Source organism: Paramormyrops kingsleyae, chromosome 8 (assembly GCF_048594095.1).
Source record: "Paramormyrops kingsleyae isolate MSU_618 chromosome 8, PKINGS_0.4, whole genome shotgun sequence".
Taxonomy (NCBI): Eukaryota; Metazoa; Chordata; class Actinopteri; order Osteoglossiformes; family Mormyridae; genus Paramormyrops; species Paramormyrops kingsleyae.
Window position 1 is genome coordinate 34482107 of NC_132804.1, and position 12464 is coordinate 34494570.

The 12464-nt window shown below is 40.2% G+C and overlaps 1 long non-coding RNA gene across 1 annotated transcript; it reads left to right on the forward strand.

Moving 5' to 3' along the window:
- The first annotated feature begins 9849 nt into the window (after window positions 1–9849).
- On the forward strand, window positions 9850–12075 carry LOC140592209 (uncharacterized). Its single transcript, XR_011992493.1, has 3 exons — window positions 9850–10090; window positions 11697–11791; window positions 11923–12075. It is a non-coding gene; the product is annotated as an uncharacterized lncRNA (long non-coding RNA).
- Window positions 12076–12464: the final 389 nt, after the last annotated feature.

Below are 12464 nucleotides of genomic sequence, written 5' to 3' on the forward strand. Positions count from 1 at the left end.
AAACAGCATGCTGGATAACAACTCTTCCTGTCTATGTGATCTTTCTTTCTCCTCTCCCCAAGAACGCTACAGCCTCCACCTGTTAAACCATTCCTGTTTTGGGGGTTGTCTCATTGTTGCCCCTCTAGTGCACCTGTTGTTAACTTCTTTAACACCAAAGCAGCTGAAACCGATTAACAACCCCCATTGCTACTTAACGGACTAGATCAATATCCCAGAAGTTAAATTGACTTGATGCTATACTCTGATTAAAAAGTGTTCCTTTAATTTTTTTGAGCAGTGTATATAGGTGTGTATGTCTCCAGTACATTTAGCTCAAACATATTGGACCATCAGTAACTGAAGTTTAATACTTGTCTGAAATTTTTACCTTTCACAAAACCAGAACACACTTAGGAATCAGTCATACTGTAAATAAATATTGTAGCGCCGGGCGGACCAAGGCATTGCAGGAGCAGAGAAGGACAAGGACACTTGCTTGGCAGGGAAAACCTGCTCTTTATTAACAGGACTATAACAGGCATCCAACGAGCACCGAACCAAATATGCAGAGCGGAAACACAAGGTTTTCAGACGCCAAACTGTAAGGTGCACACACGGTGGGAGATTTACTCAAGCTTAATACAAGCGAGGATCGGACTGGGTACACACAAGACATGGGCAAACACACGCGCGACAATAGGGAAGTGCAACCATTAAGAAAAACGATGCAAGGGCTATTTACAATTACAGACAGGGGGCATTTATAATTGCACGCGGGACATGCACCCCGCCGGGTCTACAATATTAAGTTTAGTCTAAGAAGAACCCCTACTACTGTCAATTCGTCTGTTTACAAGGGTGGTGACTGGCTAATGATTCATACATTTTGAAATGTTCACAAAATGAGTCATCGCAGCTATATTAAATAAAGGAACAGCACTACACAAAACATGCATATGTATGAAATGCTTACAAAATTGCCTACCTAGTTTGCTCCTGTTTAGTCCACTGGTAGCTGCCTAGCTTCATTGGAATAGAAAGATTAATGATGTCTAATGTGTTACTATCAGACATCCCTTTACTGCAATCATGCAATTCAAGAAAAAGAATTTGTCATTGTATAAAACAATATAGAGCAGCACTGTCCAACAGCATAAAACAATACTACGTGCTTTGGACCCTTAAATATATAAATGCACCAATCGATCAGCCAGGGACCAGAATCGGCTGATTTTCAACAAGCTCAGCCTGGACCGGTGACCAGCTGGTCAGTCTCATGCATTTCCAATACTGAACTAGTCTATTACACATTTACCACACATCATACACCTCAGACAGAGAGTGGCAAAACGTCCAGAAGTCATTCATTCTCTATGGGCTGGCACTGGCCAGTACAACCCCAAGTGATGGCCATAAATAAAGACAACTAATTTGGAGAGCAAGCAATATCTTTTTGATCTCAAAAAAGATATTCAACGGGCAAGTGGATTCACAACAGTTGATCAAGAGTCAGACCTCATAACACAGTAGAACAACTCCTAAAGCACTCAAACTTCTAGTGTACTACAGTATATACACTGCAATCAAATGACATACGACCAAAAGTCGCTACATGCTATAAAAACCCCTTGTCCCATAGTTCTCACACAAAAGAAAAAAAATGAAACAAATAAATCACACTGGTAGGCCTCAGTCTTTTCCTTGATCAACTTCCTCGCCTTGGTAACCTTAATGGTGTTTTGGCTCTGGTTAAAATAAAACCAACAATAGTAAAAGCAAATATAAAACAAAATATCACTAAAAGCAATGGCTGACACCCAAGACAATGCACCAAACTCTGAAACCAAGACAGAAGAATTACTCTCCAAAATATTACCAATTAATAAAATATACACTGCATAATAAAAACAGAAAAATACTATAAAAATGCCAGCGTAAGAAACCACATGTAATTGCAACAGAGTACAATACATCACATTACCCCAGTCATTTGTGGCCGGCTTGCATTACTGTGCTGTTGTCGCTCGCTATCTCTCTTGTTTATCTGCTCCATCTGCTGTGCTTCCTGTCCGTTGTAGTTGTTGCCAATAACAATGGTATGGCACTGGATAATTAGCTCAAATTAAAAACATTTTTAAGATGGATAAGGACATGGCACTTAACATCACAGAAACACTAACAATGGTGAGGAAAATGCAAGGGACAACTCCAAGACAACATGAAGGAATCCAAAAATATATAAGAAATAATTTATTTGCCATGAATTAAGTTTATGATATTTGAAGAAATATGTGATCATGCCCCAGTCAGTCAAAGTGTTTCCTACCCCTAGACCCCAGAGGGATAATATTCACTGTTACTGTCTATCATTGTCAATGTATTTTTACTGTCTAAATATATGTATTCAGCTAGTGTAAACATGCATGATGCTATCACAGCGAATGTGAAGCTTAGACTGAAGCGTTACCCTATGTTTCCGCTGATAGACGTGCCGCATCACTCATTTCCCCGTGCATTACGTCGACGTTCACTGTTTGACTCCTGAGATTCAGATCGAGTTCTAGGTAATTTTTTTCGAACTGGTTGGTTCGACTTTTAAGAAATTCGAGTTCTAATGAGTTCGAGAACTGAGGTACCACTGTAGACATTTTCTGTTACTGATTACACATGTGAATCACAAACTGTTTTTGGTAGGTCATGTTTCTGGGTACAATACAAAGCTGGGTACTAGTAATATGAGTCTTTGAATGGTAAAATTTGTCATAAGTTTTTTTTTGAGAACAGGTTACCAAATAGAATAGAATAGAATAGAATAGAATCTTTATTGTCATTGTAGCAATGAGACATTGTACAACGAAATTAAAGTGCAATTCTCCAGTGCAAAATAAAAACACAGTCACTCTGAAAGAGCCTGAAGGCTACTTTCTTTCGTACCTACAAACAAACAGTTACAAACAAACTACATATTGCACTTGTTTCCTTAGCCAGTTTTGGCATGAAACATAAGGCTGTAATGTAAACAAAATAACACTGTAGTAATGTAAACATGAACGGTGCCCTGGCTCAAATTGACCACTTAGCAGTGTTCAGCATGGTGATGACTGAGGGGTAAAAACTGTTTCTCAGTCTGTTTGTTTTGGTTTTTATGGATCTGACACGTCTGCCTGAGGGCAGGCGTTCAAACAGTACATGTCCTGGGTGTGATGGGTCCTGAAGAATTTTCTTTGCGTTCCTGAGACAACAGGAGCTGTGAAGTTCTTCAAGTGAGGAGAGAGGACAGTCAACTATCCTCTGAGCGACCTTAATAACCCTGTGAAGCTCTTTTCTGTGTCCCGCTGTGCAGCTGGTGAACCATGCACAGAGACAGTAGACCATGATGCTCTCTACTGTGCAGCGGTAGAAGGACACCATCAGTTTCTCTGGGATGTTGTTCTTCCTGAGAACCCTCAGGAAGTAGAGTCTTTTTTGGTCCTTCTTCACTACCTCTGCAGTATGTGTCCCCCAGGTCAGGTCCTCGCTGATGGTGACTCCCAGGAAGCGGAAGTTTGACTGGTGAAAATATAGCAGAACTTAAGTTTATTATCCTGTATATGATATCCTCTGAGCGACCTTAATAACCCTGTGAAGCTCTTTTCTGTGTCCCGCTGTGCAGCTGGTGAACCATGCACAGAGACAGTAGACCATGATGCTCTCTACTGTGCAGCGGTAGAAGGACACCATCAGTTTCTCTGGGATGTTGTTCTTCCTGAGAACCCTCAGGAAGTAGAGTCTTTTTTGGTCCTTCTTCACTACCTCTGCAGTATGTGTCCCCCAGGTCAGGTCCTCGCTGATGGTGACTCCCAGGAAGCGGAAGTTTGACTGGTGAAAATATAGCAGAACTTAAGTTTATTATCCTGTATATGATACCAAATTTCTTCAAGGATTAAATAGTACATGACATTGTTAATCCATTGTTTAAATGTAGGTGGGGATTTGTCTTTCACATTAGACAAGAAACTTACATTTGATCAACACATCATGGCCATTCAAAAACAATCCCAGCAGAGACTACATGTCATCCGCAAGCTTTGTGCTCTCTCCGTTGCCCCCCATTTCCTCTTCTTATTGTACGAGAGCATTATCCAACCAATCCTGCTGTACTGTTCTCCCTGTTTCTACAGCATGCTCTCTTCATCTAATAAAAACAGACTTACCAGGATCACACTTAGAGCAGCGAAGATCATCTGCCTTCCCATTCCAAAACTATCTGATGAAAACCACAGAGCTGTCATTCGCCTCGCAAGAACCATAACCAATGACTCTAGTCACCCTCTTAACACACAGTTTACTCTGCTGCCATCAGGACGCAGATACAGGACTCTGAAATGGAAACGGGCTCCTTTGGCAAGAGTTTCGTTCCTACTGCCGTAGCTGCACTTAATTTATCACATTAGTCTTGTACCCATCAAATCTCTGCTACTATACTCAGCAAAAAAAGAAACGTCCCTTTTTCAGGATTGTGTATTTCAACAATAATGTTGTAAAAATCCAAATAACTTTACAGATCTTCATTGTAAACGGTCTAAACAATGTTTTCCATGCATGTTCAATTAACCATAATCAATTAATTAACATGCACATCCGAATATCACACCTACGTGACAGGTACAGGATGGCCACAACAACTGCCCGAGTCACACCAGGAACACACAAGCCCTCAGTCCAGCCTCTCTCAGCCTATTGAGGACAGTCTGAGCACTGATGGAGGGCTTGTGTGTTCCTGGTGTGACTCGGGCAGTTGTTGTGGCCATCCTGTACCTGTCACGCAGGTGTGATATTCGGATGTACCGATCCTGTGCAGGTGTTGTTACACGTGGTCTTCCACTGCGAGGATGATCAGCTGTCCTTCCTGTCTCCCTGTAGCGCTGTCTGAGGCGTCTCACAGTGCGGACATGGCAATTTATTGCCCTAGCCACATCAGCAGTCCTCATGCCTCCCTGCAACATGCCTAATGCACGTTCACGCAGATGAGCAGGGACCCTGGGCATCTTTCTTTGGGTGTTTTTCACAGTCGGTAGACAAGTCTCTTTAGTGTCCTGCGTTTTTAGAACTGTGACCTTAAATGCCTACTTTCTGTAAGCTGTTAAGGTCTTAACGACCATTCCACAGGTGCATGTTAATTAATTGATTATGGTTAATTGAACATGCATGGAAAACATTGTTTAAACCCTTTACAATGAAGATCTGTAAAGTTATTATGATTTTTACAACATTATTGTTGAAATACACAGTCCTGAAAAAGGGACGTTTCTTTTTTTGCTGAGTATATAATAATAATTATTATTATTATCATCATCATCTATTATAGCGAGGGTCATAAGAGCAATATAAGTAATGACACAAACCGGTAGCTTGCATGCTTGCTTTATAAACTGTGATTTCCTTTCGCGAGGTCGATGGAACATTATACCACCTTTTTTCACATTCCTCTGCTGAACGCCTTGTCCGAGCCTCCTAAGCTTTTTTTGTCCGTGCTTGTAACAGCTGGGCCAAACTTTCCTCGCACTACCTCCTTCCATTTAAGCACCAACTGTGCCAAAAGAACTGTTTTGTTTGTCGTCCAGTTTGGTTTTCTTTTAGAATCCAATGTCTTGCTATGAGTTTTGCGTTTGACCCATAATTTATACTACATGTGCATCTATTAGTGGAAATTGATTGGTGGTGTGCTATGTAGATTTTTGTACAACCAATTAAAGGTATGATAACAGAAAGGTATGTTGTATAAAGCTGTACATTAACAGTTTAATGTCAATAATATATTCACCATGCAGCTCCTCTATTGGTTGAACTCAGTATTTGGGGCCGGATTTTATTTGTAGTCCTCATTTCACGACAGTTAAATGCTGGCTCCATCAGCACTTAGGAATTGGGCTTAGACTTTGCTGAAAGTTACTTTTAGAAGCTTTATACGATGCTCTTAGGTCCTACTTTTTGCTAAGTTTTTTGTTACTCTTAAGTCCAAGTGTACGACCATTCTTAAGACCATTCTTAGGAAGTTTTATGCATACTGGCCCTGATATTTTCCTTTACTATTTGCTGGTATATCCTCCTGAGACCCAAGGAAAAAAGTGTCCTTCAATTATAGGTTATTTGTCTTTGGGGGAAATAAGACATCTTACAATTTAGATTTTTTTCAAATTTCACAGCATGTCCTCTTTAGTGTACAACATGAATAAATATGTTTCCTTACATCAGTGAAAAGATAGATGCAAAAACAACATGTCCACTACAATGGACATAAATGAATGGGTGGGGTCTCAGGAGGATAATTCAGAATTCATTGTTCCATCAAAGATGGCAAGCTGTCCTGACCCAGATGCAGCAAAACAGGTCCAAACCATGATACCACCACCACCATGTTTCACAGATGGGATAAGGTTCTTATGCTCGATTTCAGTGTTTTCCTGTCTCCAAACATAACCCTTCCCATTCAAACAAAAACGTTCTATTTTGGTCTCATCCGTCCACAAGACATTCTTCCAATAGCCTTCTGGCTTGTCCACGTGACCTTTAGCAAACTGTAGATGAGCAGCAATGTTCTCTTTGGAGAGCAGTGGCTTTCTCCTTGCAACCCTGCCATGAAAACCATTGTTGTTCAGTGTTCTCTTGATTGTGGACTCATGAACATTAACATTTGCCAGTGCAGGAGAGGCCTTCAGTTGCTTAGCAGTTACCCTGGGGTCCTTTGTGACCAGGCTGACTATTACACGCCTTGCTCTTGGAGTGATCTTAGTTGGTCGACCACTCCTGGGGAGGGTAACAATGGTCTTACATTTCCACCATTTGTACACAATCTGTCTTACTGTGGATTGGTGGAGTCTGAACTCTTTAGAGATGGTTTTGTAACTTTTTCCATCCTGATGAGCATCAACAACCCTATTTCTGAAGTCCTCAGTAATCCACTTTAACACTTTGATAGATCCGTGTTCTTTAAATAACATGGGGTGCCCACACACACCTGATTGTCATCCCGTTGATTGAAGACACCTGACTAATTTCACCTTCAAATTACCTGCTAATCCTAGAGGTTCACATATTTTTCCCACTGATAGATATGTAATATTGGATCATTTTCCTCAATAAATAAATGACCAAGTGAAATATGTTTGTCTCATTTATTTAACAAGGTTCTCTATATCTGCTTAGAGGACTTGTGTGAAAATCTGATCATGTTTCAGGTCATATTTATGCAGAAATGTCGACAATTCTATAGGGTTCACAAACTTTCAAGCACCACCGTAACTGCTGCAGCTGCCATATTGCATTTAGTTCAAAATTTTGGAATTTTCCGCAGGCCACAAACTTTGTCCAGTCGTCACCAAATTTGTCAGACACAAATCAATTCAATTTATTTTTATATAGTGCCTTTCACAATAGCCGTCCCAAGGCACTTTACATGGATGTGTGTGATATATTAAACATCATTAGAGAGAGTAATACAGAATGGGGAAAAGGAAGGAAAGAAATTAAAGAAAGCCCAATAACAAAGGAGGAGAGGAACAAAAAACCCAAATAAAGAGAAGGAAAAACCTCTGGGGGCTCCAAGATCAACTGGCTGCCCAACCCCCCTGGGCATACTGACATTACTGAAAACAGAAAAGGGTGGACTTGCTTCCTAAAAGCTAGATGTCATGTCCCAATCGTTCCAGTCCTCCTGTGTATCACGCCCCTTCATTTGACTCGTATGGAATCCTCTTGTTGTTATACTGGTCGTAGGTCCTATTTGTGATGTCACCCCTCCATGGGACTGAACCAGAACTTCAGCTCAGATGGTGCTCACCCCTGGTCAGAACATGTGTTGACGCATACTGTAAATGGACAAGCATAGTAGATAAAGATGACATGTACAGCCATCCTATCCTATCAAAGTCTACTGTGTGTTTTGCCGCTCCCCACATGGCTCAGTCAGCTGAGTGTGTGGCTGCCTGTAAACCCCTCTGTTGTGTGTTCAAATCCCATTTCCACTGTTTTTGTATTTTGTTCCCTAGTGTTTTATTTGTATCAGTTTTTCTTGTGTTTTGGTGACTTTTCTGTTTTGGTTTTTTGCTTTGTGCCTTAGTTTTGTTTTACCTGCCTTATTACCTGTGTTATTTTCCCAGTTAGATTCTGTTTCCTTGTTTCTTTGACAGTTTCTTAGTTTCCCTGTTGATCTCACTTGTTCCTTGATTTAATTATGTTTCACCTAATCACTCAAAGGTGATTAGAAAATGGTCTTATTATACTGGACTTATTCAATGGACAGACAGATACATGATGAGCAGAAACTCCGTGAGTAATATTCAAGTCTAGTGTATGATTGTGAACATTCGTTGCTACTGTTACATGTTGGTGACATTCAACAAAGTCCAGGAGGGACAGGAAAGGAAGTACTATAATATTCTCTAAGTTAATAACTAAGTCAGAGAGAAGTTCCCTGAATTCTGTCAGAAATTAAGTGTATGATCCGGGTGGTCTGTATACTATAAGAATATCCCTCAGGTGCGTGAGGCCTCTCAGCCACATTCGGGGTAGTCTGACATGCCTTGACATTTTAAAATATTTCACCTATCTAAAAAACATTTATCCCAAAGTGTTACATGTGCTTTTATTCAGCACTAATAATCTGAGACCACTTAGAATGTTATTATTCTATTTATTGTTAAAATCAACTTTAAACATATACTTTTCAAAAACCTATTTCAGACATACTGAGAAATTGTAAAAATCACATTATAAACATTTCTAGCCAAGACTTTTGAGCTCTGAAGCTTATAGACACAGGGGATGGCTACACATAGGTTAATGAGACGTTCTGACATTTTATGTGGTTTGATTACTAAAGTGTTAGAACTTTGGAGTGACACTCTTTTTCTCAAAGTCAGTGGCCTGCACAATGAATATTGATGAGATAGGTGTCCTCACACCTGTAGTAGTTTGCACACTGTCAATGTCCCATCAGTCTGGAATGTCACTGCACCCCACACCCATCACTTTGGAAAGGCAGTTTGAAACACAAGAAAAGTAGCAACAATAAAATCCTTTTCACAGTTTATTAGTAGATGGAATGAAAAAATGAAAAACTGTGAGCAGTTGCTATAGAAAGCGATAAATATGATGCAGTGCCTATGCAGAGTTAATGGAAATAAAATAATTCACTATTATCAACGCTCTGGAGATGAGGGCATCGTCGACTGCGTATCTTTCTTGTATATTTCAGTTTATATCTCGCTGAAATCATTATGTAGAATCATGAAAAAACACTGACTAAATCCGTAATTTGTCTTCTTTTCAAAACTTCCACTGTCGGAAGTATTAAAGTTCTTAAAATTATGTCAAATAGGCAAAAAAATAAACCATGCCACCTTACATTGTTTTACCTGCATGGGGGGCGTGTAGTACCGCTCTCAGCTGAAGATTGCTATTCACGTTCTAAATAGCAGCATTACCATGTTTTCAAACGCATTCGTATGCGAATGAACAACGCTGAAATAATAATTGATACTTTATTGTCCCCGTGGGGAAATTGTCTTTACACCTCCCTCAACTTGCTCTTTGTAGAGTAAGCTGTCCACAAAGGGCTGCCACCCGTAGCAGCGCCCAGGGAGCTGGGGATTAAGGGCTCAATGACCTGCTGACGTACTAAGGCTGGGTTTGAACCGGTGACCTTGTGATTATAGTTACACAGGCTTAGCCCACTGAGCCATGAACACAGATATAAGATTCAACTGCAAAAGTGATGAACTTAAATGACCCAAGCCAGAGCAATCAGCACTAGATCGAGTCGAGCGGCTCTCAGCCAATTAAATTACGCTGTTTGATCACATGACACCGTTAGCCAGCAGTGTGTCTCCTGAAAAGAGAGCTGTTTAGAGGTGAGTGATTAAGTTTTTCTCCTAAATAGAGATCATTACAGAACGCCTAGTCCTACTTAAAATCCCATTCAATTTTCTTTTATTTTATCATCTACTCGAACTGAGGAAAACGTTTGACTAACTCAAAGACAATTTCCGCGCCTCCCCTGCCTGTCTGCAGAGGCAGTTTTGAATTTAGGAGCGGCAAGATGGCAGCGGCAAACCCTGGCGGTTCTCCGGTAAGTATATTGTGTTTTATCTTCAAGTTTGTCTTTTGAAACGTTAATTTTATTTAAATCCCTTGGTCACGTATAAAGTACACAGACGGGGTCTTTGCTCAACTCGTCTGAGGCGTGTCTCACTAAGGGCTACATGCTGGCATCCTGCTAACCGAGCTAACCTTTACATGCTGTGCTTTAGAAAATAGATTTGTTGGAGCACGGCGTCTCCACCGGGTCCGTGGATGAGAAGAGATTCACAGCTGACACGGGGAGAAGTTGCAAATCACAGGTTTATTGTCTGACAGATTGCAATCCGGGAGCGGCCGTCTGACATACATTCAGCATGTACAGGAGGAGCCTCTGCCATATGTATCAGTTGTATCCCTTTTAAAGCCCTTTGGGCATCCCCCCCCCTTTCTCGGTACCTTCCGTGTACGTGACAACCACATGTATGGTTCCAGCCGGCTCGTACTATTCTTGGCCTTTTGGAAGGCTAAAAGATAAGTAGGGGCCGCTGATATTCTCTGTCGCCCCCCCTATCTGTTCCGATTAGGTAGCCTTGCCTTGCCGGCGCGCCAGTCAGTTCTTGTTTTGACTAGTTACAGCCTTATAGAATCATTCCCTTTATTTTATTAATTATTCCCTCAGATTACTCGGTACAAAACCATACTCCGCAGATATTGATAGATAGACGAACACTGCAAATATAATGTTGGAAACGAGAACGGCATTTGGTGAAGGGGTAAAATACACCACGATTAAAGCCATAGAGTGAATGGCTGCCATTGTTGCAGAACGGCCTGATTTAATGATAAGAATGGGGAAGAGTGAGGTGAAGTGAACCAAAGCCACAAAACACGGTCAGACAAGGCGGGAATAGGGCAGTGATCTGTCCGTCAGTGTGAAGTTGGTGTGTGCTTTGGTGAACAAAAACTCGAGACCGGTAGCAGGAAGATGGGAGACTCGTGTTTCACTGGAATAGCGGTGAATTAAAACATCCTTTGTTGGGGAAATTTAGGTGTAAATGCATCCATACAGGCGAGACAGAGGCAGACCAGGCAGTGAAGAAAGCAAGGCAAACATTAGAAATATTAAAACGCAAATATAGGATTAATATAACATACAATTAGGGAAAACTTAAGGAACACAATGTAAATTATATTGTAAAGTCATTAAAACAGCACAACCTAATTAACAGGAACATGTAATTGGGTAGGATGATGAAAATAATAATAATATTAAAAAACATGTACAATATGGGCATGTATACTTGTACCCAGAATTTAACAACTATAAAGTTGTAGCATGCCAGTACCTTACCCCATCCATTATATCCACACTTTCAGAAAAGGATATGGTCAATATCTTTACAAATACTATCTGAACTTAAACAGATAGCGTAAGTTAAAAATAAGACTTTGAGGGTAAAGAAATACGCAATGACAAATAAGCCAATTATTACATCTCCATCAAAGACATTGAGAGACCATCTTGATTGAATGTAACTTCGCTCCACACAAGTTTTATGGTAGACATATTCATATTGGTATCTAATAAATGATTAATTCTTAGATTTTATTGAACATTAATTTATAAATTGTTTGTCTGTATGTGTTTGTTTCAGATTATGCAAGATGAAATTATTCAGTCAGCAAGACACTTGCTGCAGTTGCTGACGACATCCAACCGAACTGCTGCTGTGATGAATCAGAATACAAGGTTTACTTTAGCAAGACTTATGACTTAATGCTACATGTAACTAAATTGTTATATATATATATATATATATATATTTATTTATTTGTCCAATATTGTCTCTATATGATTTTGTTTTTTGCAACATCTTGCAGAGAACAGAGTCAAGGTGGCCAGGGTACCAGCTCGGTCAACCCTGAAAGACCATCCGTTCAGCAAGAAATGACCCGGTGAAAAAGTCGTAAACTAAACATTCTGCATGAGCATGAAATTTAGGATGCAACTTTTATATCTTACCTGCTCTACACTCAGGGCTTGAATTACAACAACAGTCAATCACATAAAAAATACTTCCAGTGATCTCTCTGCCCGCCACTACCTACTCTGCTCTCCTCCCCCACATTATAAGCCCTTCCTTTTCAGAGGACGCAACACCAAAATAAAAGTCCTTCACAGAAACATGCAAAAATAGAATACAAGGAATTTTAAACAAACAACTTCACATTAGTGACGCTGTGGGAAAAGAAACGTCCACGTTTTCGACCTATATAAAGTAACAACGTCCTTAAACCGGACAAAACAATGTGCAGATTATTTTCGCAATATAACCCAAATTTACAATAAACAATACATGGTGTGTATGTGGACCGCAGCAAATGGTCTAAAACAAGTAACAGAAAACAAGTTGTTGTTTTTT